The 25,651-nt window shown below is 41.4% G+C and overlaps 1 protein-coding gene and 2 pseudogenes across 7 annotated transcripts in view; 2 read left to right on the top strand and 1 right to left on the bottom strand.

Moving 5' to 3' along the window:
- Positions 1–25,651, top strand: part of DLGAP1 (DLG associated protein 1) — a 1,086,743-nt gene that overhangs the window by 548,660 nt on the left and 512,432 nt on the right. The gene's annotated exons all lie outside the window — the stretch shown is intronic.
- LOC149123792 (eukaryotic translation initiation factor 1 pseudogene) lies at positions 1,462–8,183 on the bottom strand (annotated as a pseudogene).
- On the top strand, positions 17,580–17,678 carry LOC127492513 (U2 spliceosomal RNA; annotated as a pseudogene).

Here is a 25,651-nt window from a genome sequence, read left to right as displayed (position 1 = left end):
GTAAATGACTCATACTGGGATATTTATGCAGCACAACTATTTTTCAAGCCTGTAAAAATGTAAAGGGAAAAAATGTCTACAAAACGTGCAAGCAGATGTTTCTGCCTTTATGAAAGAGGTACTACTGAGCAGGAAGTGCTTCCTTCAGGCTTACTAACTTACCTAATAAAGCATACATTAGTCTTCCTAAGAAATACTACATGAATTTTAATTGAACAGAGAACATTTATGGAGTACTTACTTTATGTATTATTCTATGCAAAAGGAGACAAGAGCCTAGTCTTTTTAAGAAAATGTTTATTTATTGTCAGTTCTTTTACTTGAAAAGCAGAGAGACAGACAAAGACAGACAAAAGACAGACAAGAAAGGATCTTCCATCTGCTGGTTTACTTCCCAAAGTCCCACAACAGCCAGGGCTGGCAAGGCTGAAGCCGGGACCCAGGAACTCCACCCAAGTCGCCAACATGGGCGGCAGGGACTCACGTAGTTGAGCCATCATCTGCTTCCTCCCATGATGTGCTGGCAAGAAGCTGGATTGGAAGTGGAGGAGCTGGGCCTCAAACCAGGCACTTCAATAAAGAATGTGAGCGTCCCAACTGTGTGGCATACTCACCTGGTCCAGCCCTACACATGTAAAGTCTGATCGCAAAGTTATACTCAATACCCCCAGAATAGAGCTAATGATGAAAAGCAGCTTTTTGGAAGCAAGTTTTATTTAAACAACGACTTAAATACATTACATAACATTAAAAAGGAAGGGAAAAAAAAAAAACCAAAAATCAGTTTGTTAATTCATAGGACATCTAACAGCTGGTGCTAGTAAGCAGTGAGTTCTATAGCTAGCTCTAACTGAGGACATCTGTTTGGAATTCGTTCCCTTGTCAAAGGTTTAACTGATAGAAGGCTGGCTTCACACTGGTGTTTGAGCCCCCCTCATCAAGGACATCTGGTCACCTCGCTGGAGAGAGCCTGGCCTCTGAACTCCATGAACTTCTGCCCACAAGGGCAGGTCAGAGGCACCCAGAAAGCTGCTTCTCACTACCAAAGCCTCTTCTAGGGGTGCAGCAGCTGTTGCTGCCTTACCCCATCCTCTCCTCCGATTCCCTGAGGGTCCTTCATGCTTTTAGGTCAGGCAGGTCTACAGGAGAGGCGAGGGGCTTCTGGACAGACACAGTGGTTTTGACCTCAGGGCTGTGGGCTTGGCTAAACCATCACGGTATTGCTTTGTTTCAGGCATGGCGCTGCCAGGCGCCTACTGCTTGACCTCTCTGTTTAAATGAAGGACTTCACGACTAGACAGCATGGCTCTTTTCCATTTATTGCATGAGGGAATGACACTAGTCCAAGACCCCAAATGGTTATATTACCCAAGCTGTGAGGCTTTCAAACTCGAGATCCAAAAGGACAATTCTACTCATTGCAAGGAAATCCTCACTTAAGCTTCCCTGAGCTACAGGCACTTAAAACCCGCACACCTTCAGCTGATTGTCCTTAACTAGTCCAGTCTCCACCAGGAACTGGCATATGTTCTTGTACTGGTCACCCTATAGGTGAATTACTTCTCTGCGTTCTGGGTGCTCAACTACAATACCATTGCAGGCAAATTTCTTCTTAAACACTTCCACTGGTTTATTCTTTTTTTCCTTTTTTCTTTTTTTTTTTTTGGGGGGGTGGACAGGCAGAGTGGACAGTGAGAGAGAGAGAGAGACAGAGAGAAAGGTCTTCCTTTTGCCATTGGGTCACCCTCCAATGGCTACCGCGTCCGGCCCGCTGCGGCCGGCGCACCGCGCTGATCCGATGGCAGGAGCCAGGTACTTATCCTGGTCTCCCATGGGGTGCAGGGCCCAAGCACTTGGGCCATCCTCCACTGCACTCCCTGGCCACAGCAGAGAGCTGGCCTGGAAGAGGGGCAACCAGGACAGAATCCGGCGCCCCGACCAGGACTAGAACCCGGTGTGCTGGCGCCACAAGGCGGAGGATTAGCCTAGTGAGCCGCGGCGCCGACCCACTGGTTTATTCTTATTGTAATCATCAGTGATCCCTGTGACAGTACTAAGGGCTTCCTACCATTTCTGTGTTGAATTCTTACCTGGATATTATCCTCCGTGGCAGCAGGAAGCAGAGCATCCCCTGTACTTGCCTCAGCAAAGGGGTCGAAAGAGCGGTGGTCCTGGGTAGCAAATATATGATATGATTGCTTTTCCTTAGTGGAAGTGGCCTGCAGAAGCCTGGGGCAGGAGAAAAAAGACAGGGAAAATGGGGCATCGGGAAGTGGGCCCTCAAGGGAGAGGATGCTGTGTCCTTGGCGGCGTCTCAGTGACGGGGGCCTAAAAAGCAATTTTTAAAAATAACAACCATGGGAGTACGATAGGCTATAGTCTGTATAACTCTTTATTTGTTTTTAATTTCACAGCTAGTTTTTTTCAGAGCATCTTATGAGCTGGGCTGTGTGCATTTGAGGCCTCTTGTTGAAAATGCTTGTATTGCACAGAGAGTTTACAATAGATCATAAATCACATCAAGAAGGAAGGGCGATAGCTTTGACTGGAGCCTGAGATAAAGAGATGGCGGTGGCCTGGCGCATCAGGTTTGACTCAAAGGTCCTTGTCAACAAAGACAAAATGCAAAATGGGATATGTTGCAGAGCCCCAGGAGGCAGTTACATGTAGTCAGTGTCTTTTGAATAAAGCATTACTCAGGAATTAGATATGAAATTGCAATTGATAAATGGATAAGATTAGGTAATTGGAAGAGATTTCCAAGAAGTAAAAATAACTTGCAGAAATAAGGGGCAGAAACTGCTCACAAGGCAGAAGGAGAATCAGAGTCCTGGCTGGAGTCAGGCCGCTCTGCTGCCCATCCAGCTCCCAGCTAATGGGCCTGGAAAAGCAACAGAAGATGGCACAAGTGCTTGGGTGCCTGCCACCCATGGGGAGCCCGTGATGGAGTTCTCAACTCGTGGCTTGGGCCTGGCCCAGTCCTGGACATTGCAGCCATCTAGGGAGTGAACCAGCAGATGAAGATATGTGTGTGTGTGTGTGTGTGTGTGTCCCTCATTCTCTGTCATTATGCCTTTCAATCAATAAATATTTAAAAAAGAAAATTAAACATAATTAAACATGGGTTTGTACTCTCAGATGATGGGATGAAAGTGATGAGAATAAATCTGTCTCATCAGAGAAGCAGTTAATTTAGACACATAGAGCTTAGGGTGCCCACAGAACAGACAAGTGAAATCAAGTTTCAGAGGCAGGTAAAACAACAGGATATATTGGGTAAGTGGAGACTTATGATGTCTCTTTGAGCACAATCTAGTGCAGTGAGATGTGGGGTGACTAGAGTGAGACAGTCTCTGAAAGCTTGTGGAGACAAAGGCACCTAGGGTAGAGGGGAGACTGTTGACGAACACCTGCCTTGAGAATGGCCCCTTAGTTTGCTAGCACTGCCCTAACAAAGTGCCACAGACCGGGAGGTTTAAACAACAGAAATATAGTTTCTCAGGTCAAGATCAAGGTTGTTAGCAGGTTTGTCTTCCCTGAGGCCTCTCTCCTTGGCTCATGGATTTCTGCCTTTTCCCTATCACCAGACACTCTCCTTGTGTGCGCCTGTGCCTTACTCTCTGCTTCTTAAAATGACTGCAGTAGTATTGGATTAAGGCTCATTCATATGACCTCATTTATTGATTTACCTCTTTGAAGACCCTTCCTCCAAATACAACTATGTTCTGAGGTAATAGGGGTTACGAACTCAACATAAGCTTTTGGAGGGACACATTGTTGTATAACACTGCAGAGTTCAGTGTTAACATTGTACCTTATCAATTCTGTGTGCCATGGAGTGCAGTGCTTTACATAGATTCAAAAGTGACCTAAGGAAAACATACATACGTGCATATTCTCGTAAATGCACGCCCCTCTGAAAAGCACAAGTGACACTGAAGTGGAGTCACTTTTAGAGTGAATTATTTTAATAGCATAAAAATCTGCATCCTAAAAGCAAGGTTAAAATCCCAGTGAAAAATGGTTATGATACTGATTTGTCATGAGATTTTCAGATTATTTTTCCCTCTGCAAACTAGAGGAATTTCTGAAGCTTTCCCATTCAGGGGGGCATTTTTTATTTTCTTCTCCTATCACCAGGAGCCTTTTTTCACTTTTTTCTATTATTTTCCACCAAAAAGGGTTCTCTGTGCCTTTCTTTCTGTTCAGAATTTCAAATAACCTGTCTTTTCCTCGCTCTCCCTAAGTCACAGGTGCATGTTCCTGGGGTCATATTTCTGCAGTAACTGCTGTCATTATAGAGGGTGTTATCTGAAAACCTGCCTGGCTGTAACCAGCCTGATGATTCCATTGTTTGTCTCTTGAAAAATGCTATAGACTTTAGAGCAGGCTAATGATTTATTTCCCCAGTCTGGTAAGTTTTGCAAATTTTTTTTTCATAATGGAAGAGTCTTTTTCATGGGGTGGGGCGTGGGCAAATGTAGAATTTTTTGGTCTTGGCAGGTGGTGGGGTGTGAGGAATGCTGTAATCTTCCATAATGGTGTTAATCATGCTTTGCTCAGTTTATGTTCCTTTATAGGTTTAATCTTGTAGGCAGTTCCAGTAGAGAAACCAAAGCATTCTCTTTCATCTAAATATGTCTCGAGTAAGCTATGGCAATGGAGCGGCTCATTTTGTAGATTACTTAGTGGAAAATATATTCCCTCCCCCAGCAACCAGTTCACATGAACTCTGCAAATGACAGGCCATTTGTGTGGCTGAGCTGCCTCATTGGTTAAAAACAGAGACCGGGGGAAAAAAAAAAAAGCAGAGACTGATACAGGGCAGAGGCTATCAGGAACATGAATTTAATTTTGGAAGCATCAAATTTAGGGCAAACTTGTCTTTGTAGCATTGTTGTGAAAATAAATGAATACCTGGCATAAAATTAGTTCAAGGAATAGTAGCCACTAAGATTATCATTGATTTAAGGCACGTTTTGCCTTTACCTGCTCTATGTCCTCTGACCTCTGGCAACTAGGTTAATAAGTAAGCAACAGGTGTGCATATAGATTTTACCCTGAGATCTCAGTTCAGCTAGAAAAGTCTAAAAAGCAAATATTCTTATACTCCTTTCATTGTTAAGAAAAAACTCAGAGAGAATCCTCTAATAAATACATATTCTAATGTTTTCTATATGTCAATTTCTACAGGTCAACCTATGTTCCTAGTAAGTTACTTTCATTCTTTAGGTACAAATATTAGCAATTCTGTTTTGCTCTTCAGTAGCCATGTTACAGTTTTAAAAATGCGAGAAAACTCTTGAGAAAAAATTAAAAGCAAATCTCATAATATACATCAGCAATTGAGGATTCTTGTTTTCATCTTTCACTAATCCATCATATTCTCATAATGAATAATTGTTAATCACTTGTACTCCACAAGGCCATGTGCAAAAATGTTGTAGAATATACTGAGAAGTTCAGAATGGCCTGTCACCACAGAGCTGCTTCCAGGCCAGTGAGAGAGAAAAGGCATCATGAGGATGGAAGGAGGGGATAGAAAGTAAATGAATGACCTAAGGACCTTCTGACTTCCTCATAGGTGTCTCATTAAAATTCATGTATGTATGTATATGTGTATATGTGTGTGTGTGCGTGTGTGCCTATGCGCACACCACAGCACACCACAAATTTTCTGTTATCTAATCCAGGCTATCCTGACACATCCAGAAAACATTTAGTCTGTAATTTCAATCTCAAGAATGTTATCTCAATTTATATAGAATCCAACAGATGTTAGAGACTGAAGGAGAGTGTTTCTCACCTAATCCACTCATTCTCCAAGCTGTTCCCACATCACTGCTCTTAGCTACAGCGCTTTCTAGAGCACCATGCAATGCATTGCCCCTTGTCTAGGGCAGAGAACATTCCCCAGAGACTCCTCCCTTTCTTCTCTGTCCCTATGGCCCCTAAATCCTTTGCAACCTTTGCATTCCCTCACCCCAAAGCCCTCTCTGTCTCCTCTTGTGTGTGACTCCAGCAGTGGTTGTCATCTGATCTTGTCTGATTCTCAGCTGGCGGGAAAGCAGTCGGAACCCTCACAGTACAGCACCCGAAAGCCAATCTTTTAGTTCCTGTGGGCATACAAATCTACAATCAACGTCCCTGCACTGACTTGTGTGGAAGTGTATCCATTGCCTTGCTAGCTTTAGGACAAAAGGTAACAGAGCAGGAAGTGGGGAGGAAAACCAAACTATCTCCCCAAAAAAACTATCATCTGAGTCTTAACTTAAGAGTGTCTTAACTCATTTTCTGTTGCTATAGCATGATGTTTATTTAGCTCACATTTCTTTTTTTTTTTTTTTAATTTATTTGACAGGTAGAGTTATAGACAGTAAGGGTGAGAGACAGAGAGACAGAGAGAAAGGTCTTCCTTCCGTTGGTTCACTCTCAAAACGGCCGCAACGGCTGGAGCTATGCCAATCCGAAGCCAGGACAGGAGCCAGGTGCTTCTTCCTAGTCTTCCATGTAGGTGTAGGTGCCCAAGCACTTGGGCCATCCTCCACAGCCCTCCTGGGCCACAGCAGAGATTAGCTCACATTTCTAAAGGCTGTGAAGTCCAAGAACATGGCTCCAGGATCTGCTCAGCAATAGTGAGAGCCTTCTTACCACATAACATGGCCAAGCAAACCAGAGAGAACTTGTAGTTATAACAAAGCCACTCCTTCAATAACCCATGAATCCAGAAATGGATTAATCCATTCACGAGGGCAGGTGCCACCTCCCCATATTGCTACAAAGGCAATCAAATTTCAACATAAGGGGCCAATGCTATGGCTCAAAGGGTTAAGCTGCCACCTGCAGTGCCAGTATCCCATTTGGGTGTTGGTTTGGGTCCCAACTGCTCCACTTCCAATCCAGCTCCCTGCTAATATGACTAGGAAAGCAGAAGAGGATGGCCCAAATGCCTGGGCCCTGCTACCCACATGGGAGATCCAGATGGAGTCTCTGGCCCCTGCCTTCAGCCTGGCCCAGCCCTGATTGTTATAACCATTTGAGGAGTGAACCAGCAAATGGAAGAGTCCTCTGTCTCTGCCTCTGTCTCCTTGTCTCTCTGTCTTTCCCTCTCTCTGTAAATCTGCCTTTCAAATAAATAAATTAATTTTTTTAAAATTTCAACATGAGTTTCAGAGGAGAGAAGACAAACTATATTCAAATCACAGTCATAGCAAACACTGTTCTGATTTGATAAAGTACATTTTCCCCCACAGACACAAACACCCTACATTCTTCTCATAAAAAAATACAGGATTTTTGTGAGCAGGCATTTCTAATTTTTAAATTTTATTATTTTGTGTAGACCCACTTTTTTCTTTTTTTTTCTAGACCCATTTATTTCAATGCATCTGTTAATTGGTCATCCTTTGAAAATTGGAAGCTTATGTAAAAATGAACTAAGATCTTCTTTAAAAAGTAACTAAGGAGGATAAATTCAAATGATCTACTGTTATATGACATGGTAGCCATCACTAGTAAAAATGTATTGTATTGTTAAAAATTGCTAAGATAAGAGATGTGAAGTGTCCTCCCACAAATAAGGTTCAGAGATATTCAAATTATGTTAACTAGTTTGATGTAGTAATTCCACAATACATACATATTCAAAATATCAAAATATACACCATAATATATACAGTATATCTTTATTTTTCCATTAATTTTTTTTTCAAAATAACTTGACAAATTGGATAATAGTAAGTGTATGGACTAACTGCCTGGACGATGCATAAATTGGTGAGATTTTATTTTCTCAAAGAGTAAGAAAGATACACGACAGTAACACATGCACATTGATTGCAAAACTCAATGGTTCTTCTAGAAATTAGAAAAACACCCTTCCTTTTACAAACACATTCAATTATTTTAAACAAAGTTGCCATGGACAAACATGAAAATCTAATCTTGGTTTAGATAGAAATTATTACAATGCCAAAAGCCCTTCCTGTTCCTACTCATCAGACATAACTCCATCAGGCAAAGTCTTTCTCATTTAGGTGATGTCCCTGTTAAAAGGTGAGCTGCTGTTCCCAAGCCTATTACTTCCAGGAACCCAAGACTCATATGAAGCCGTGAGAGAACTTCTGGATGGACCATTACACTCTTGGCCTTTCTTCTCCTTCCTCATCATCGCTACCTCCCATTATGTCTTTTTTTTAAAAAGATTTATTTATTTTATATTTGATAGAGTTATACAGAGAGGAGAGGCAGAGAGAGAGAGAGGGAGGGAGGTTTTCCATCTGCTGGTTCACTCCCTAATGGCTACAATGACCAGAGCTGTGCCAATCCAAAGCCAGGAGCCAAGAACTTCTTTGGGTCTCCCACATGGGCGCAGGGGCCCAAGGACTTGGACCATCTTCTTACTGCTTTCCGAGGCCATAGCAGAGAGCCGGATCAGAAGAGGAGCAGCCAGGACTGGAACCGGCACCCATATGGGATGCCTGCTTCAGGCCAGGGCATTAACCCACTGCGCCACAGCGTCGGACCCCCCCACCATTATGTCTTTATTATTCAGTGTAAATTCTTCACCCACGCGAAGTGACTTTTTCTCATGCTTTCCACATAATCTTACCTTAATCCTACTTCTAAAACTTGATTTGTGCTCTTCCCCCCAGTTTATGTGCACTTCTCTGCTTTTTTGTTCATCAGAATCTGTTTTAGTGGCAGGAGTTTGGCCTAGCATTTAAATGATGGTTAAACCATCTGCTTGCCTGAGTTCGAGTCGTGTCTCCACTCTTGATTCCAGCTTCCTGCCAATGTACATCCAGGAAGCAACAGGTGATGGTTCAAAGGTGCTCACCACCCACATGATTTGTTTTTAAACTATAAGTGTGAGGATATAGAGATAGATAAAAAGTTATAGACTTTATAGTCACATAAGAAATTACTGCATTATATAAAAATATGCATGGAACAGACAACTCAAGGAAAAAAGCTTAGTAGTATGCTCATTTAGTGAGAATTGTGTGTGGTGCTTATTTCATTTTCTATATGCAATATATTCTCTACATTTTTCATAATGCACTTTATTGTAGTAAAATATGTATAACTTAAAATTTTCCATTTTCAGTGTACAGTTCAGTGTCATTAGTGCATGTATTTGCTGTGCCATCATCACCATCTTCCCATACAGAAACTCTTTTTCATCTTCCCATACAGAAACTCTTTGTCTATTGGATAATAATAACACTCTGTTTTCCCTTTTCTGGAAACCACTGTTCTACTTTCTGTCTTTATGAATTTGACTTCTCTAGATACCTTTGTAAATTGAATTATGTGTTTGTCCTTTTGTGACTGGCTTATTTTACTTTGCACAACATCTTTAAAGTTCATCCACATTGTGGCATCTGTCAGAATGTCCTTCCTTTTCAAAACTGAATAATATTTCATTATGTCTGTGAATCACATTTTATATCTATTCGTCCTTTGGTGGGCACTTGAGCTTCTTCCACTTTGGGGTCACGCTGAATAATATTGCTGCGAATGTGCCTTGCAAAGTTCCTACTTTTAATTCTTTGGGGAATATATGGAGTGGAATTGCTGGGTCATATGATAATTCTGTGTTTAATTTTTTTTAGCAACTACCATATTGTTTTCCTCAGCAGCTACTCAAGGAATACACACAGGTTTCAAATTCTCTACATCATCACCAATATTTGTTTTCTGATTTTTTTATAAAAGTCATCCCGCTGAGTTTAGGTGGCTACTTTATGTGCTTTTGGTTTGCATTTCCCTAATAATAAGTGATGTTGATCCATAACTCCTTTAGAGAAATGTCCATTCAAGTCCTTTGCCCATTTTTAATAAGGATATTTGATGTTTTGTTGTTGAGTTTTATAATGCATTTGTTTTGCTTACATTTGTGTGTGTATAACTTTATTTTTAATGATAATAAAAAGAACATAACATAAAATTTACCCTTTTTACTCTTTTCATATGTACAGCTCAGTAGCATTAGGGATTTTCATATTGTTATGCAACAGACCTCCAGAATTCTTTCATGTTGCAAAACTTGAACTCTGTACTCATTAGACATAACTCCCCATTTCTGTCTTCCCTCAATTGCCTTCCTACTCTCTGCCTATAGGAATTTGACTAGTTTCTTCATGTAAACAGTAACATACAGTTTTTTCTTTTTATTTATTACTTTATAGTTATTTTATTTCACTTAGAATAATGTCTTCAAGTTCATTCTCATTGGCAAGATTTCCTTCCCTTTTCAGGCTAAATACTTCATTGTGTATATTGATTTTATATTTATTTTTATTTATAAATTGTAAATTCCTACCATCAAGATGAATCTCTGGCCGGTGCCATGGCTCACTAGGCTAATCCTCCACCTGCGGCGACAGCACACTGGGTTCTAGTCCCGGTCGGGGCGCCGGATTCTGTCCCAGTTGCTCCTTTTCCAGTCCAGCTCTCTGCTGTGGCCCGGGGAAGGCAGTGGAGGATGGCCCAAGTACTTGGGTCCTGCACCTGCATGAGAGACCAGGAGAAGCACTGGCTCCGGCTTCAGATCAGCATGGTGCGCCAGCCGCAACGTGCCTGCCGCAGTGGCCATTGTGGGGTGAACCAACAGTAAAGGAAGACCTTTCTCTCTCTCTCTCTCTCTCTCTCTCACTGTCCACTCTGCCTGTCGAAAACAAACAAACAAACAAAAAATAAGATGAATCTCATACTGGCTTTTCCCTATTTCAACAACATAAATCCCCCATTTTTATGCCAGGCCTTTTGACATAGAATTTATTCAATGTCATAGATTAATAGTGAGGGTTTTTTTTTTCATTTTATATGTTATTTATTAAGCAACATTCCTATTTTTTACCTAAAAATCTTTTATTTAAAGTATAAAAACTTCATGCATTTCATTTATACAAATTTAGAACCATGGTGATTCTTCCCATCCTACCCTCCCTCCCATCCACTCTCCAACCCTTCTTCCTCCTCCCTCTCCTATTCCAATTCTTATTTTTTTACAAAGATCTATTTTCAATTAATTTTATACACATAAGATTAACCCTACACTAAGTGAAGAATTCAACAAATAGTACAAAGAAAAAAAATGACTGTTCCTTAACAGTCATGACACGGGATTTTCAAAATCATCCCATCTCAAAGTGTCCATTTCACTTCTATAGATTACCTTTTAGGTACTCTGTTAGTTACCACAGATCAGGGAGAACATATGGTATTTATCTTTTTGGGACTGGCTTATTTCACTAAGTATAATGGTTTCCAGCTGCATCCATTTTGTTGCAAACGATAGGGTTTCACTTTTTTTTTTTTACCACTTAGTAGTATTCCGTAGTTTATATATACCATAATTTCTTTATCCAGTCATCAGTTGATGGACACCTGGTTGGATTCCATATCTTAGCTACTGTGAACTGAGCCACATGGTAGTGAGTTCTTTAAACATCACTTTGAAACCTAAGCAGGAGCACTAGGTCAATTGATTGAATAAGGAAGCAAAGCAATCAGTGGCCAAGCTGGCAGTGAGGCAAACCTATGATGATTCCTCAAGAGGTTGGACTTCTGTCCTCTGGAATATCTTTTTGACTTAAAAACTCTTGAAATCAGAAGCATCCTCAGAATTGCCAAATTCTTCAGACAAGATGTTAAAGCCCTAGCGGGAAAGGTCCTAATACAGTTATCTTGCCCTGTGTTCTCCTTGAGAACTCTGCTGCTCAACACGGGTGCAGACCCATGGTCCTGGACCTTCCTTGGAACTTTCCAACCTAGATGGTTTGTCAGGTTTCAGAAAGAACAAAATTATCTTAAGTAGAAAGAAAAGAAATGGGCAGGCAACTTGGCCAGAGTTCAGTTGGCCTGCTAACAGCCCTGGCAGAAGGAAACGCAATTGAGGTGGAAGGCTTCAAGCACATTCCAAGGATACTCGCTCCACAGGCCACGGTTGACCAGAGAAGCCTGTGACTCCCACTCCCTGAGCCAACACCAGCCACACTCTCGTTCCACTGCTTCCCTTCCCTCCACTCCTGACAGAGGAACGGAACAACAAACCAGCCTCTTTGATCAGGATTCACAGAGACACATGGGTTACAGAGCTCACACAAACTGAAGTGAGTTAAAGCTTACAGGAGGGGAATCAATGGAAGTGTGCTATTTGTTATTGGCTCCAGAAGCATCTTACAGCACAATTATACACAAATTGATTGACGATTTTTTTTTTTACACAGGGCAATGTGATGGTTAATAGTGTGCATCAGCTTGGACAGACTGTGGAACCCGGGCATTTGGCCAAACATCAACCTAAATGTTACCCTAAAGGATTTTTTTAATTAAGATTAACGTTTAGGGCTGGTGTTGTGGTACAGCAGAAAAGCCACTGCCTGCTACAGTGGCATCTCATATGGGCACCAGTTCCAATCCTGGCTGCTGCACTTCTGATACGGCTCCCTGCTAATGGTGTGGGAGAAGCAGCAGAGGATGGATTAAGTACTTGGGCCCCTGCCACCCACATAGGAGACCTAGATGAAACCCCTGACTCCTGGCTTTGGTCTGGCCCAGCCCTGGCCATTGAGGCCATTTGGGGAGTGAACCAGCACATGGAAGATCTCTCTCTCTCCCCTTCCCCCCTCTCCTTCTGTCTCTCTAACCCTGAATTTCAAACAAATATATAAATCCTTATAAAAAAAGATAACATTTAAGTTAGTAAACTTAAATGTTTGAGTAAAACAGAATGCCCTTCATAATGTGGGTGAGCCTTATACAGTTGGTTGAAATCCTTGAGGAAAATAAGATGGCAGTCCCAGGGGAAGGAAGAACTCTGCAATGTCAGCTCCTTCCTGGGTCTCTAGCTGCTGCGGACCCTGCAGATTTTGGACTTGCAAACCTTCAAAACTGAGTGTTCCTTTCTTGATTCTCTCTCTCTTTCTCTTTCTCTTTCTCTTCTCTCTCTCTCTCTCTCTCTCTCTCTCTCTCTCTCTCTCTCTCTCTTTCTCTTTCTCTTCTCCTCTCCTCTCCTCTCCTCTCCTCTCCTCTCCTCTCCTCTCCTCTCCTCTCCTCTCCTCTCCTCTCCTCTCCTCTCCTCTCCTCTCCTCTCCTCTCCTCTCCTCTCCTCTCCTCTCCTCTCCTCTCCTCTCCTCTCCTCTCCTCTCCTCTCCTCTCCTCTCCTCTCCTCTCCTCTCCTCTCCTCTCCTCTCCTCTCCTCTCCTCTCCTCTCCTCTCCTCTCCTCTCCTCTCCTCTCCTCTCCTCTCCTCTCCTCTCCTCTCCTCTCCTCTCCTCTCCTCTCCTCTCCTCTCCTCTCCTCTCCTCTCCTCTCCTCTCCTCTCCTCTCCTCTCCTCTCCTCTCCTCTCCTCTCCTCTCCTCTCCTCTCCTCTCCTCTCCTCTCCTCTCCTCTCCTCTCCTCTCCTCTCCTCTCCTCTCCTCTCCTCTCCTCTCCTCTCCTCTCCTCTCCTCTCCTCTCCTCTCCTCTCCTCTCCTCTCCTCTCCTCTCCTCTCCTCTCCTCTCCTCTCCTCTCCTCTCCTCTCCTCTCCTCTCCTCTCCTCTCCTCTCCTCTCCTCTTCTCTTCTCTTTCCTTACTTCCCTTCCTCCCTGTCTCTCCTCCCTCTCCCCATATCCACACACACACACACACACACACACACACCCTATGGGTTCTGTTTCCGTGGAGAACCCTGAGAGATGCAGATAAGAAAGGCAGGTCACTTTTTTTGCTATGGTTATTCTAAATTATTTTTCCTAATTAGATATCAGCAGCTTGAGGGCAGGATCCAGTCTGAGGTTTTTCTCTGCTCCTTACAGAATCTAGGAACATAGCTTATATATATTAGATATTCCATATATGCTTGACTACTCATCTTGAATAAAGAGAGAGTCAAATGATGACTTCATATTATCAAATTTAACTTTGCTGGGCAGGGATTTGTTGAGACTAAAGTTAACTGCTGAGCACAACAAGCCCACAACAAAAAGCAGCTTAATTAAGTTCCTGCTTCTTGTGTGCTATTCTTTTGGGACACCAAGCCCTGTTAATGTAGACTAGAGCTTCCTTAACAATACAGCCGCAGCGGCCATTGGAGGGTGAACCAACAGCAAAGGAAGACCTCTCTCTCTCTCTCTCTCTCTCACTGTCCACTCTGCCTGTCAAAAAAAAAAAAAAAAGAATACAGATCCTCTGTCCTAAGGTTTACTCTTTAGGTCTCTGCACAGACAGGGGAACAGAGCGTCTTCCTCAGCTTCAGGTGGGGAAAAGCACTTTGGCACCACCACCTGCCTGTGCACATTGTGGGGAACCTGTGTGATTTGCTGGAGTCTCCCTCCCTTAGTAACCATGCTGCTCCAGGAGTGCTCACAATTTCTGGGAAGCTGAGACCTCAACACAGCAAAATTTTTTGGTGTACAGTAGTGCTTAATAATTCCCTCTTGAAAAATAAATTAGTCGGGACAAGCTGATGCTAGGGTGCAAATCTTGTCACTTACCTTTGTCCCATCTGTGTACTATTATAACTGAAACAGCCAGAGAGAGAGAGAAAGAGAGAGAGAGAGAGAAAGAGAAAGAGTTAGATACAAGATCTTTCAATTGCTTCCAAGACACTGGAGAAACATGTTTGAATATCAGTGACAGAGGAGAGGAGATGGAGAGTGCATTGAAAAAGGAAGCAGAGACAGAGGGTTCTTATACTGTATAAGAGTAAAGAGATCTATCTCTGTATATAATGTTTACATTTATATATAAATTATTAGTATAGTGTTTTAATCTTGTAGTTATTCATTCTGAAGTGTTTTGTTTTGATAAGTAATTTTAGTGGGATTCAGATATTGAAAAATTTTTTAAATAAGGTAAACTGGTACTTTTAATAAAAGCTGAAAACCTGCACATTGCAGGACTGTCTGGTGAGTTGGACATCATTAAACCATCAGCACTCACTGCTCCTGGTCCCCTGACAAAAACCCAAATAAACAGGCTTTTCCTAGTTTCCTAGTTACCTTCTAGAGCCCCTGCTCAGCTAGACCAGGGCTTCATAACTGTGTAAAAGCTTGTTTTCCAATTTTGGAGGTTTTTTAAAACGTTTATTTAATAAATTTAAATTTCCAGAGTACAACTTTTGAATTATCATGGCTTTTTTTTTTTTTTTTTTTTTGACAGGCAGAGTTAGACAGTGAGAGAGAGAGAGAAAGGTCTTCCTTTACCGTTGGTTCACCCTCCAATGGCCACTGTGGCTGGTGCACCACGCTGATCCGAAGCTGGGAGCCAGGTGCTTCTCCTGGTTTCCCATGCGGGTGCAGGGCCCAAGGACTTGGGCCATCCTCCACTGCACTCTTGGGCCACAGCAGAGAGCTGGCCTGGAAGAGGGGCAACCGGGACAGAATCCGGCGCCCCGACCGGGACTAGAACCCGGTGTGCTGGCACTGCGAGGCGGAGGATTAGCCTAATGAACCGCGGCTCCGGCCAAATTACCATGGCTTTTTCCCCCCATAACCTCCCACCCACCTGCAACCATCCCATCTCCCACTCTCTCTCCCATCCCATTCAAATCAATGTTCATTTTCAATTATCTTTATACACAGAAGAAAATCAATTTAGTATATACTAAGTAAAGATTTCAACAGTTTGCACCCACACAGAAACACAAAGTATAAAGTACTGTTTGAGTACTAGTTATGCCATTAATTCACATAGGACAACACATTAAGGACAAAGATCCTACATGGGGAGTAAGTGCACAGTGACTCCTGTTGTTGTTTTAACAATTGACACTCTTATTTATGACGTCAGTAATCACCCAAGGCTCTTGTTATGAACTGCCAAGGCTATGGAAGCCTCTTGAGTTCACCAACTCCAATCATATTTAGACAAGCCCATAGTCAAAGTGGAAGTTTTCTCCTACCTTCGGAGAAAGGTACCTCCTTCTTTGATGGCCCGTTCTTTCCGCTGGGATCTCACAGAAATCTTTCATATAGTTTTTTTGTTTTTTTTGTTGTTGTTTTCTGCCAGAGTGTCCATGCCTGAAATACTCTCATGGGTTTTTTAGCCAGATCTGAATGCCTTAAGGGCTGATTCTGAGGCCAGAGTGCTGTTTAGGACATCTGCATTTTATGAGTCTCCTGTGCAATCTGCTTCCCATGTTGGATCATTCTCTCCTTTTTAATTCTATAAGTATTAGCAGACACTAGTATTGTTTATGTGATCCCTTTGATCCTCAGACCTATCAGTATGATCAACTGTGAACTGAAATGGATCACTTTGACTAGTGAGATGGCATTGGTACATGCCACCTTGATGGGATTGAATTGGAATCCCATGACAGGTTTCTAACTCTACCATTAGGGGTAAGTCTGATTGAGCATGTGTCAAACTGTACATCAACTCCTTCTCTTATTCCCACTCTTATATTTTTTGTTTGTATTTTTTTTTTTTTGTTATTTGACAGAGTTAGACAGTGAGAGAGAGAGACAGAAAGAAAGGTCTTTCTTCTGTTGATTCACCCCGCAAATGGCCACTGCGGCCAGTGCTGCGCCAATCCGAAGCCAGGAGCCTGGTGCTTCCTCCTGGTTTCCCATGCAGGTGCAGGCCCCCCAAGCACTTGGGCCATCCTCCACTGTCTTCCCGGGCCACAGCAGAGAGCTGGACTGGAAGAGGAGCAGCCAAGGCTAGAACCCCGCACCCATATGGGATGCCGGCTCCACAGGCAGAGGATTAGCCAAGTGAGCCACGGTGCCCCCCCCCTCTTATATTTAACAGGGATCACTTTTCAGTTAAATTTAAACACCTAAGAATCATTGTGTGTTAATTAAAGAGTTCAACCAATAGTATTAAGTAGAACAAAAAAATATTAAAAGGAATAAAATAGTAAGTTGTTCCTGAACAGTCAGGACAAGGGCTGATCAAGTCATTGTTTCTCATAGTGTCCATTTCACTTCAACAGGTTTCCTTTTAGGTGCTCAGTTAGTTGTCACTGATCAGGGAGAGCATATGACATTTGTTCCTTTGGGACTGGCTTATTTCACTCAGCATGTTTTCTAGATTCCTCCATTTTGTTGTAAATGACTGGATTTCATTGTTTTTTACTGCTGTATAGTATTCTATAGAGTACATATCCCATAATTTCTTATCCATTCTACTGTTGATGGTGGAGGTTTTTTTTTAAGATTTATTTATTTATTTGAAAGGCAGTTATGAAGAGAGGGAGACAGAGAGAGGTTTTCCATTTGCTGGTTCATTTCCAAAAGACTGCAACAACCAGGGCTGAGCCAGGCTGAAGCCAGGAAGCAGCAGTTTCATCCAGGTCTCCCATGTGGGTGGCAAGACCCCAAGAACTTAGGCCATCTCCAGTGCTTTCCCAGGCCACAGCAGGGAGCTGGATCAGAAGTGGAGAAGCAGGGACTCAGCTGACACCCAATGGTGTGCCAGTGTTACGGGCAGTGGCTTTACCTGCTATGCCAGAACACCAGAACCCACAATTTTTGTTTCGTCTTCTACAGTTTGGGAGATTGTGTAAATGAATATAGCTGTAATACAGAATCTCATGGATTACTTGATGAAAAATGTTTAAAATATGAATTTTCCAGATTTTATCACATCTTAGCCTTTTGGCTAAGATCAAGTGAGGAATTTTTCAGATTTAATTTTCATTACTACTATAAGTAGTAAAACTATTAAACTTGTAGCCTTCTGATCCTCCACAATCACCCTGGGATTGTCTTCAGGTACACTAATAGTTTCCCACCTTATCCTCAGTAGAGCTCAGCTTACCAAAGGATGAATGGACAAGTAAGTCTTAAAAGTATGTCTTGAAGCAATACTTTTTTCAAATGCAGTCTGCAAGCACTTGTGGGTGTGTCATACTAATCAATTGGCCAATTAAGAAAAAAATAGAAGAATAGAATAGGCAAGACACATTTAATTTTTTTCTTTTCAACTTTTATTTAATAAATATAAATTTCCAAAGTACAACTTTTGAATTATAGCAGCTTTCCCTCCCATAACCTCCCTTCCACCCGCAACTATCCCATCTCCTACTCCCTCTCCCATCCCATTCTTCATCATGATTCATTTTCAATTATCTTTATATACAGAAGATCAACTTAGTATACTAAGTAAAGATTTCAACAGACTGCACCCACACAGACACACAAAGTATAGAGTACTGTTTGAGTAGTAGTTTCACCATTAATTCTCATAGTACAACACAGTAAGAGCAGAGGTCCTACATGGGGGGCAGGTGCACAGTGACTCCTGCTGTTGATTTAGCAATTGACACTCTTATTTATGACATCAGTAATCACCCAAGGCTCTTGTCATGAGCTTCCAAGGCCATGGAAGCCTCTTGAGTTCACCAACTCCGATCTTATTTAGACAAGGCCATAGTCAAAGTGAAAGTTCTCTCCTCCCTTCAAAGAAAGGTACCTCCTTCTTTGATGGCCCGTTCTTTCTGCTGGGATCTCACTCACAGAGATCTTTGATTTAGGTCATTTTTTTTTTTTTTTTTTTTTTTGCCAAAGTGTCTTGGCTTTCCATGCCTGAAATACTCTCATGGGCTTTTTAGCCAGATCTGAATGCCTTAAGGGCTGATTCTGAGGGCAGAGTGCTGTTCAGGGCTTTTGCCATTCTATGAGTCTGCTGTGTATCCCGCTTCCCATGTTGGATCATTCTCTCCCTTTTTTATTCTATCAGTTAGTATTAGCAGACATTAGTCTTGTTTATGTGATTCCTTTGATCCTCAGACCTATCATTATGATCAATTGTGAACAGAAATTGATCACTTGGACTAGTGAGATGGCATTGGTACATGCCACCTTGATGGGTTTGAATTGGAATCCCCTGGCATGTTTCTAACTTTACCAGTAGGGGTAAGTCCGAGGGAGCATGTGCCGAACTGTACATCTCCTCCCTCTCTTATTCTCACTCTTATATTTAACAGGGATCACTTTTCAGTTAAAATTAAACACCAAAAATAATTGTGTGTTAATTGAAGAGTTCAACCAATGGTATTAAGTAGAACAAAAAAAAAATACTAAAAGGAATAAAATAGTAAGTTGTTCCTTGACAGTCAGGAGAAGGGCTGATCATTTGCAACAAAATGGAGGAATCTGGAAAACATCATGCTGAGTGAAATAAACCAGCCCCAAAGGGACAAATATCATATATTCTCCCTGATGGGTGATAACTAACTGAGCACTTAAAAGGAAACCTGTTGAAGTGAAATGGATACTATGAGAAACAATGACACATTTAATTTTTTATGAAACTTGTTTCAGAGATACACCAACAAAAATGTCATAGATATATTTTTTGTGTATATATATATGTTTTGTTATGTATATTTGATGTATACTTTTATGTATGTGCACTCTGATAGTAATCAGATTGTACAATATGCTTCTACAGGAGCCATGCAAAAGATATATTAAGCACTGATTTAAAAGACTTAATCTAAACTAAAGGAAGCCTCATAGAATGAAAAGAACTTCCACATCTGAAAATAGTCAGAGGAGACTTCAAAAGCCTGTGGAAACTGGAATTAAAAGATAACTTTAAGGGCAGGTGTTTGGGCACATTGGTTAAGTTGCTACTTGATTTGCCCACATCCCATATCAGAGTACCTGGGCTCGAGTCCCAACTCCTCCACTTCTGATTCAGCTTCCTGCTGATGCACACACTGGGAGGCAACAGAAGATGGCCAAAGTGCTTGGGTTCCTGCCATCATGCAAGAGACCTAAATGGATTTTCTGGCTCCTAACTTCAGCCTGGGCCCAGGTCCAGCTCCTGCAGACATTTGAGAAGTAAATCAGTGAATGGAAGATCTCTGTCTCTCTGTCTCTCCCTCTCTCTTGGACATTTTACTTTTCAAATAAATAAATCCTCTTATATGATAGAGATAAATGTATTTGTTACAAAAAATTTTGAAATGTGTGTCTAGGTGTTCCCTAATATGTATTTTCTGTGAACTCTTTGAAGGCTTTGCATAGAAAGTACTGTTACAAGCTTGTCAACAACTTACTCCAGAGTTCTTGTCAGTGACCAGAACCTGGCTCCTGCTCTGGGTCAAAGATAAAGCCTGAAGTCTGGATGGAGAAGGGCAAGCTCAAGGCCACCCTCTGCAGAACTCCCCAGAGAAGCTGCCATGGGTACAGTAGAACCTGGGACAGCTGTGAGGTGCTGAAGGGGGCTGATGTGGAGCTGAGGCTACTTCCATCAGCTCAGGAATTGATAAGGACTCCAACCTGGATGTCAGCATTTCCTACCTGGGAGAGCACAGACTAGAACAGAGGCAGGACTCTATGGGACATCTGAGCCAGGGGACAGGCTCGTATTCAATTCTTGAATCCCAGTTGATATTACAGAGGGATTTTAGTTCAGTTTTGGGGAAAAAATCTTTAACCTGCATATCTTGTATTTGAATGAGAGTAACCTGATCAAAAACTGGGAGAAAAAGCAGTATTACTGTTTTGCAGTCTGATACCTGGACAATATGTTTATCTCTTCTTTTTTGTTTGCCTTCATTTTTCATGTTTTCTAAAAAGTGTACCACTTGATTAGTCCAACATTCTTCCCCCATCTTTCACATCTCCCCATTACATATTTGCTATAATTTGTAGTGATGACTTTTTTTTTTTTTTTTTTGCAAAATAGCATTTGACAGTTGTACCTGAGTTAAAGTACAACATATGTTTATTACCAAGCTATTCTTTCTTTGGAGAATTTTTTATTATTATTGTTACATAATTGATTCTAATGGCTCCAATAAGAACTCCGAGATCAGTGCTTTGTTGTTGCCATATTTTCCTGCAGCTCTGTAGTTCAAAAAGAAAATGCAAAGAAATCATCTCATTTTTTTCTCCATGAAGTTTAAAACTAATACTCTGATCATTTATCAAAATAACATTCAATGAAATCATATCTTTATGTGAAGGAAGACAAGGTGAAAAGGGTAAATTTCGTTAAATACAATGGTATTTAACTCGTCTTAAACTCTGCATTTTCATTTTTTGCAAGACGCTTGCTTCATCCTGCTCTGGAAAACCATATTGCATTGCTTTACCTACAGTGGCAAACATTAATCAAATTCACCATTATTATTAAGGCCTGATTAAACGCCCACATCCTCACACAACAATATGCTGACTTCTCTGTGTATTTAATCCTGGAATTTTTTTCCTTTACTTTTTTACACATGAAAGACCATTTACATGAAACACGTTAAAAAATAAATATCATCTTTGGACAGAACCTCCCTAGCTGCAAGCACAGTTGGCAGAAGGTAGCTGGCACTCTTACTAAAAGCAATAATTTTAATTTTATATAAATGTGTAAATATGCACTACTGAAATAAAAACCTGAAGATCTACATCTGTGTTAATTTCTTTGGTAGAATTTCTGTAAGAACAGATTGAACTTGTGAAATTCTGTAATTTGGATATGGTGCCCATTTTCTGCAAATGTAGGTATCTTCACTTCATTCTGGATCTCTTTAGAAAACTAAGCTCTAGGGGTTGGCACCGTGGCGTACTAGGTTAATCGCCTGTGGCGCCAACATCCCATATGGGTGCCAGGTTCTAGTCCCAGTTGCTCCTCTTCCAGTCCAGCTCTCTGCTGTGACCCAGGGAAAGCAGTGGAGGATGGCCCAAGTCCTTGGGCCCTGCACCCGCATGGGAGACCAGGAGGAAGCATCCGGCTCCAGGCTTCAGATAGGCGTAGCTCTGGCCATTGCAGCCATTTGGGGGGTGAACTATTGGATAGAAGACCTTTCTCTCTGTCTCTCTCTCTCACTGTCTATAACTCTACCTGTCAAATAAATAAATAAATAAATAAATAAACTAAGCTCTAAATGACTGTTTACCCCTTGGATATATTTTTTGTTTTGAGAGCAAGGAACCTTCTTTATTTAATATTCTTTTCCTGTCACTGGAATGTGTCGGTAGTGCAACATATTAAGTGCTCATGGGGTAGAATATGTGTGCAACGGGATATTTTGTAAATATCCTGTGGCCACCAAATTTTAGGAGAGCTCCGTGTGGTTTTCTGCCACTGGATCTTCAAGAAGGAGTGATCAAAGACAATATTTCCTTTTAGGGGCGAATAATTGGCTGTGTTGGTTGACCAAGTGGTAACAAGTGAGATTTCTAATGTGACTCCACAACATTAAAGGGCTGTAAAATTTGGCACATGTCAATTAAAATGTTTTGACCAGGAGATTTAAGCCATTCTAATTGTCAGTTTTTTCCTCCAAAACTTTTTCATTGTAACTAAATACATTGTCATAATTTGCTTTGAATACAATTAAGGAAATGGTATTTCTCTTTCAGAATATAATCTCATCCTTCTGACTACCGTTCATTCATTGGTTATTTCTTTCTCTTTTTTTATCTCCTGCCACCTGCAATCTCTTTTAAAACACAATTGGAAATGAATATTGTATAATTTTTTTCTTTTAAAAAAAGTTGTTTTATTCATTACCAGTTGCAAAATGTTGTCAATTGTTGTATTTATTAACTCCATAAATTTGAGCAAGGTGAAGGAGAAAAAAAACAAACCTTTTTTACATAATATTACATAACAGCTGTTCTGATAACTGTTTGATTGAGTATGATGATTCAAAGTTTTAAAGAAAAGTATTTTATTTGAATTTCAATTATCCCTAATTTTTCTCCATAACATGTTCATATAATTGAATACTGGTTCTAAATCTTCCTCCGAACATTACATGTTCCTTCCAAAATTTTATCAAGCGATTGTCTTTTGAACACCAAGAATGAAAATATAAAGATGTTAACAACTTAAAACATCTGTGATAGTTTTATTTGGGTAAAGAGCTCATTCTTAACTTTTGTTTTTGTAAGTTTCTGCATTTTCAAGTTGTCTTTAAGGTGTATGTTCATCCACTCGATTCAGCTAATATTAGTTGAGTGTCCACATGGAGCCACATAACATGATGGCTAATGGGAACAAGAAGAGGAAAACACATACAAGTGCTAGAAATTTCACCATACAAAATTAAAAACTGAGATCAACAGCTTCCAAAAAATGATGTGTAACCCTGACAAGACTAAGCTTTTCCTTTTAAGATGAAAGAGCTTATTAGCATGTTTAAATACTGAAGGAAAGACACTAAAGAACAGAGAAGGCTGTAAGATACAGGAGAAAGAGGGGTGGAGTCCCTGTGGAGTGTGCTTAGATTAGAGCTGGTATTGCTCCTTTATCTAAACGTGACCAAAGGCAGAGAGATGCAATGGTGTTGGGTAAATTTTCAGGGTTAGTGTTAGAGAGTTTTTCAAGTAAGCGGTAATTTGTCAGCCAGAATAAGTAAACAGGCAAATGTTCAAAACATCTGCTGGGAGAATGGAAGGGAGCCCCGGCAAGGAAAACAAGAGCTTGCCCCATAGAATCAAGAGTCCAATGCAGTCAAGAGCCCTATATTTATTATATACATTTATATCAAGATCCATCTGCACAGCTGAGTGGTTTTCTCAGAAGCTCTCCAAAGTTTTACTTATATAACAGAAATAAATAAACTCAAAAATTTTTAAATACTCCACATAGTCTGAAACCAAAAGTAGAATCAAATAGGCTTTAAGCCAAAACAACCAAGTGTAGGCTTCAGAAATGAAACAGAGAATGGCAAATACTATCATTACCTCTATATTCTAGGTTTTCTCTTCGGATACTGAATTTAAAAGCAGGTTTCCATGAGTGAACTTTCCAGAAGATAGCTTGCTGCCCTCTTGACCAGTGATTCCCAAACCTAAATCTGCATCAGAATCACCTGGACAGCTGTTAAAACCCAGACTGCTGGGCCTACCGCCAGTTATGGGTTCTGTGAGCCTGGGGTGGGACCAGAGAATGTACAAGTCTAACAAGTTCCCTGGTGCTGCTGAGGCTGCTGGGCAGGCTACTGTATCCTGAGAGTGATGGTTCTGAGTAGAACTCTGTAATGCCAGTCCTGGCATCTGCAGTGGCTGATGTCACAGCAAGTGCCTCTGCTTGGATCAGTTTCTCATTCATTGCTGATTTTCCCAGGACCTCACAGTGCCTGGCACATCATTGCAGTCAATAAGTGTTTTGAGGAAGGAAGGTAAGCTATTTGTTTACTTTTTATTAATTTTATTCAAGAGAGAGAAAGAGAACTCCCGTCTACTGGTTCACTCCACAGCTGGGAGGTAGGAACTCAATTCAGGTCTCCCACCTGGGTAGCAGGAACACAACTACTTGAGCCATCATCTCCAACCTCCCACATGCACATTACTGAGAGGCTGGAATCAGGATCCCATGCATTCAGATGTGAGGTTCAGGCTTGCTAACTGGCAGCTTCATGGCTTGCCCAAATGTCCATCCCAGATAGTACTTATTAAATGTCCTCTATGAAGGGGACAGGCTCATTTTCTCTACCAATGTAGACAGGCATTGCTGCATACACAAAAATCGTAATGCATTGATGCATCTCTATGCCAAAAGGAGAAAATACTGAACTAAATAGCATTCACTTTAGAAAATGATCTTAAGGGCTGTATAAAGATTTTAAAAAGTCACAATTCACTGAAAGGTAAATCTTTGAAAAGTAGAAAATAACAGAAATATGAGTGTATTTTTAAAAATTCTTGGGAAGTGGAATTAAAATAAAAGTTTGTTTTTATGGAAAAAATTAAAGTCATGCATGGTTTTCTCATATTACACCTTTGGCGGGAACTTTTTGAAGACCCTTGTATGTTATTTGCTCCTTTGCTCCTGTAAACTAGGCATTTACTATCATAATCCTCATTGTGTGTATAGGGACTGGCAGAACCAGGACAAGCACAGACTCTCAATTCTTATGAGGCCCCACTGACCTGCATCTCCCCAAGTCCTCGTTTCAGGTTTCTCTCCACACCTGAGTCACTCAGCACGTAGGACCAGTAAATTCATCTTTCTTTTGCAGAGCTCTCTTCCTCAGTCTCTGGTTCACCTTCATTCCTGGCTTCCCTTCTGTGTCGCTGGCTGCTTCTGCTCGGAACCCTTGCTTTCTCCTTCTGCTTCCCTGGAGCCTGGACATTGAATGCCCCAGGCAGCTCAGTTCCTAACTGCCTTCACTTCTGCCTGTCAATGATCTCATCTAGTCTTACTCGAATAGCATCAGTGTACCGACCTCCCCCAGATCTTTGATCTCCAGCTCCAGCTTCCCCTCTCAGCTCCCTACTCATTCATCTATTTTCCAGCATCTCTGCTGGAATATGCAGTAAGCATCTCGGATGGAACAGGTCTGAAATGGATCCTCACTTGCCTCAAATCCACATCTCTCCCATGTTTCCCACCTATATTGATATCACCATAATAGATCAGTTGCACAGGTCAAAAATGCAGGCATCATCTTGGAGTGCTTTTCTATGCTGACTTTCCACAACCTCCTTTGTTCTGTTTCTGCTCCAAAAGTGCTTCTGGATGGACCTCTTTGCACCATCTTATTTGCTGCAGCCTCATGTGAGAGCACCTGCTATCATGCCCTAGTCTATGACAACAGCTTCATACCTCACCTCTCAGTTCCCACTGTCCGCTCCCATGGTCTATTCTCCACCGAGCAGCTGGAGTGATTTTGTTGTGAGGTGAATAGATCATAACAGTTTTCAGATTATAACCTGCTAAAGGCTCCCCTCACCAAATAGAACTAAACCTGAA

This window comes from Oryctolagus cuniculus, chromosome 10, assembly GCF_051225735.1.
Source record: "Oryctolagus cuniculus isolate XC-2025 breed Fujian yellow rabbit chromosome 10, ASM5122573v1, whole genome shotgun sequence".
Taxonomy (NCBI): domain Eukaryota; kingdom Metazoa; phylum Chordata; class Mammalia; order Lagomorpha; family Leporidae; genus Oryctolagus; species Oryctolagus cuniculus.
Note: the sequence above shows the minus strand (reverse complement) of the source record. Positions and strands in the feature narration are given on the sequence as shown.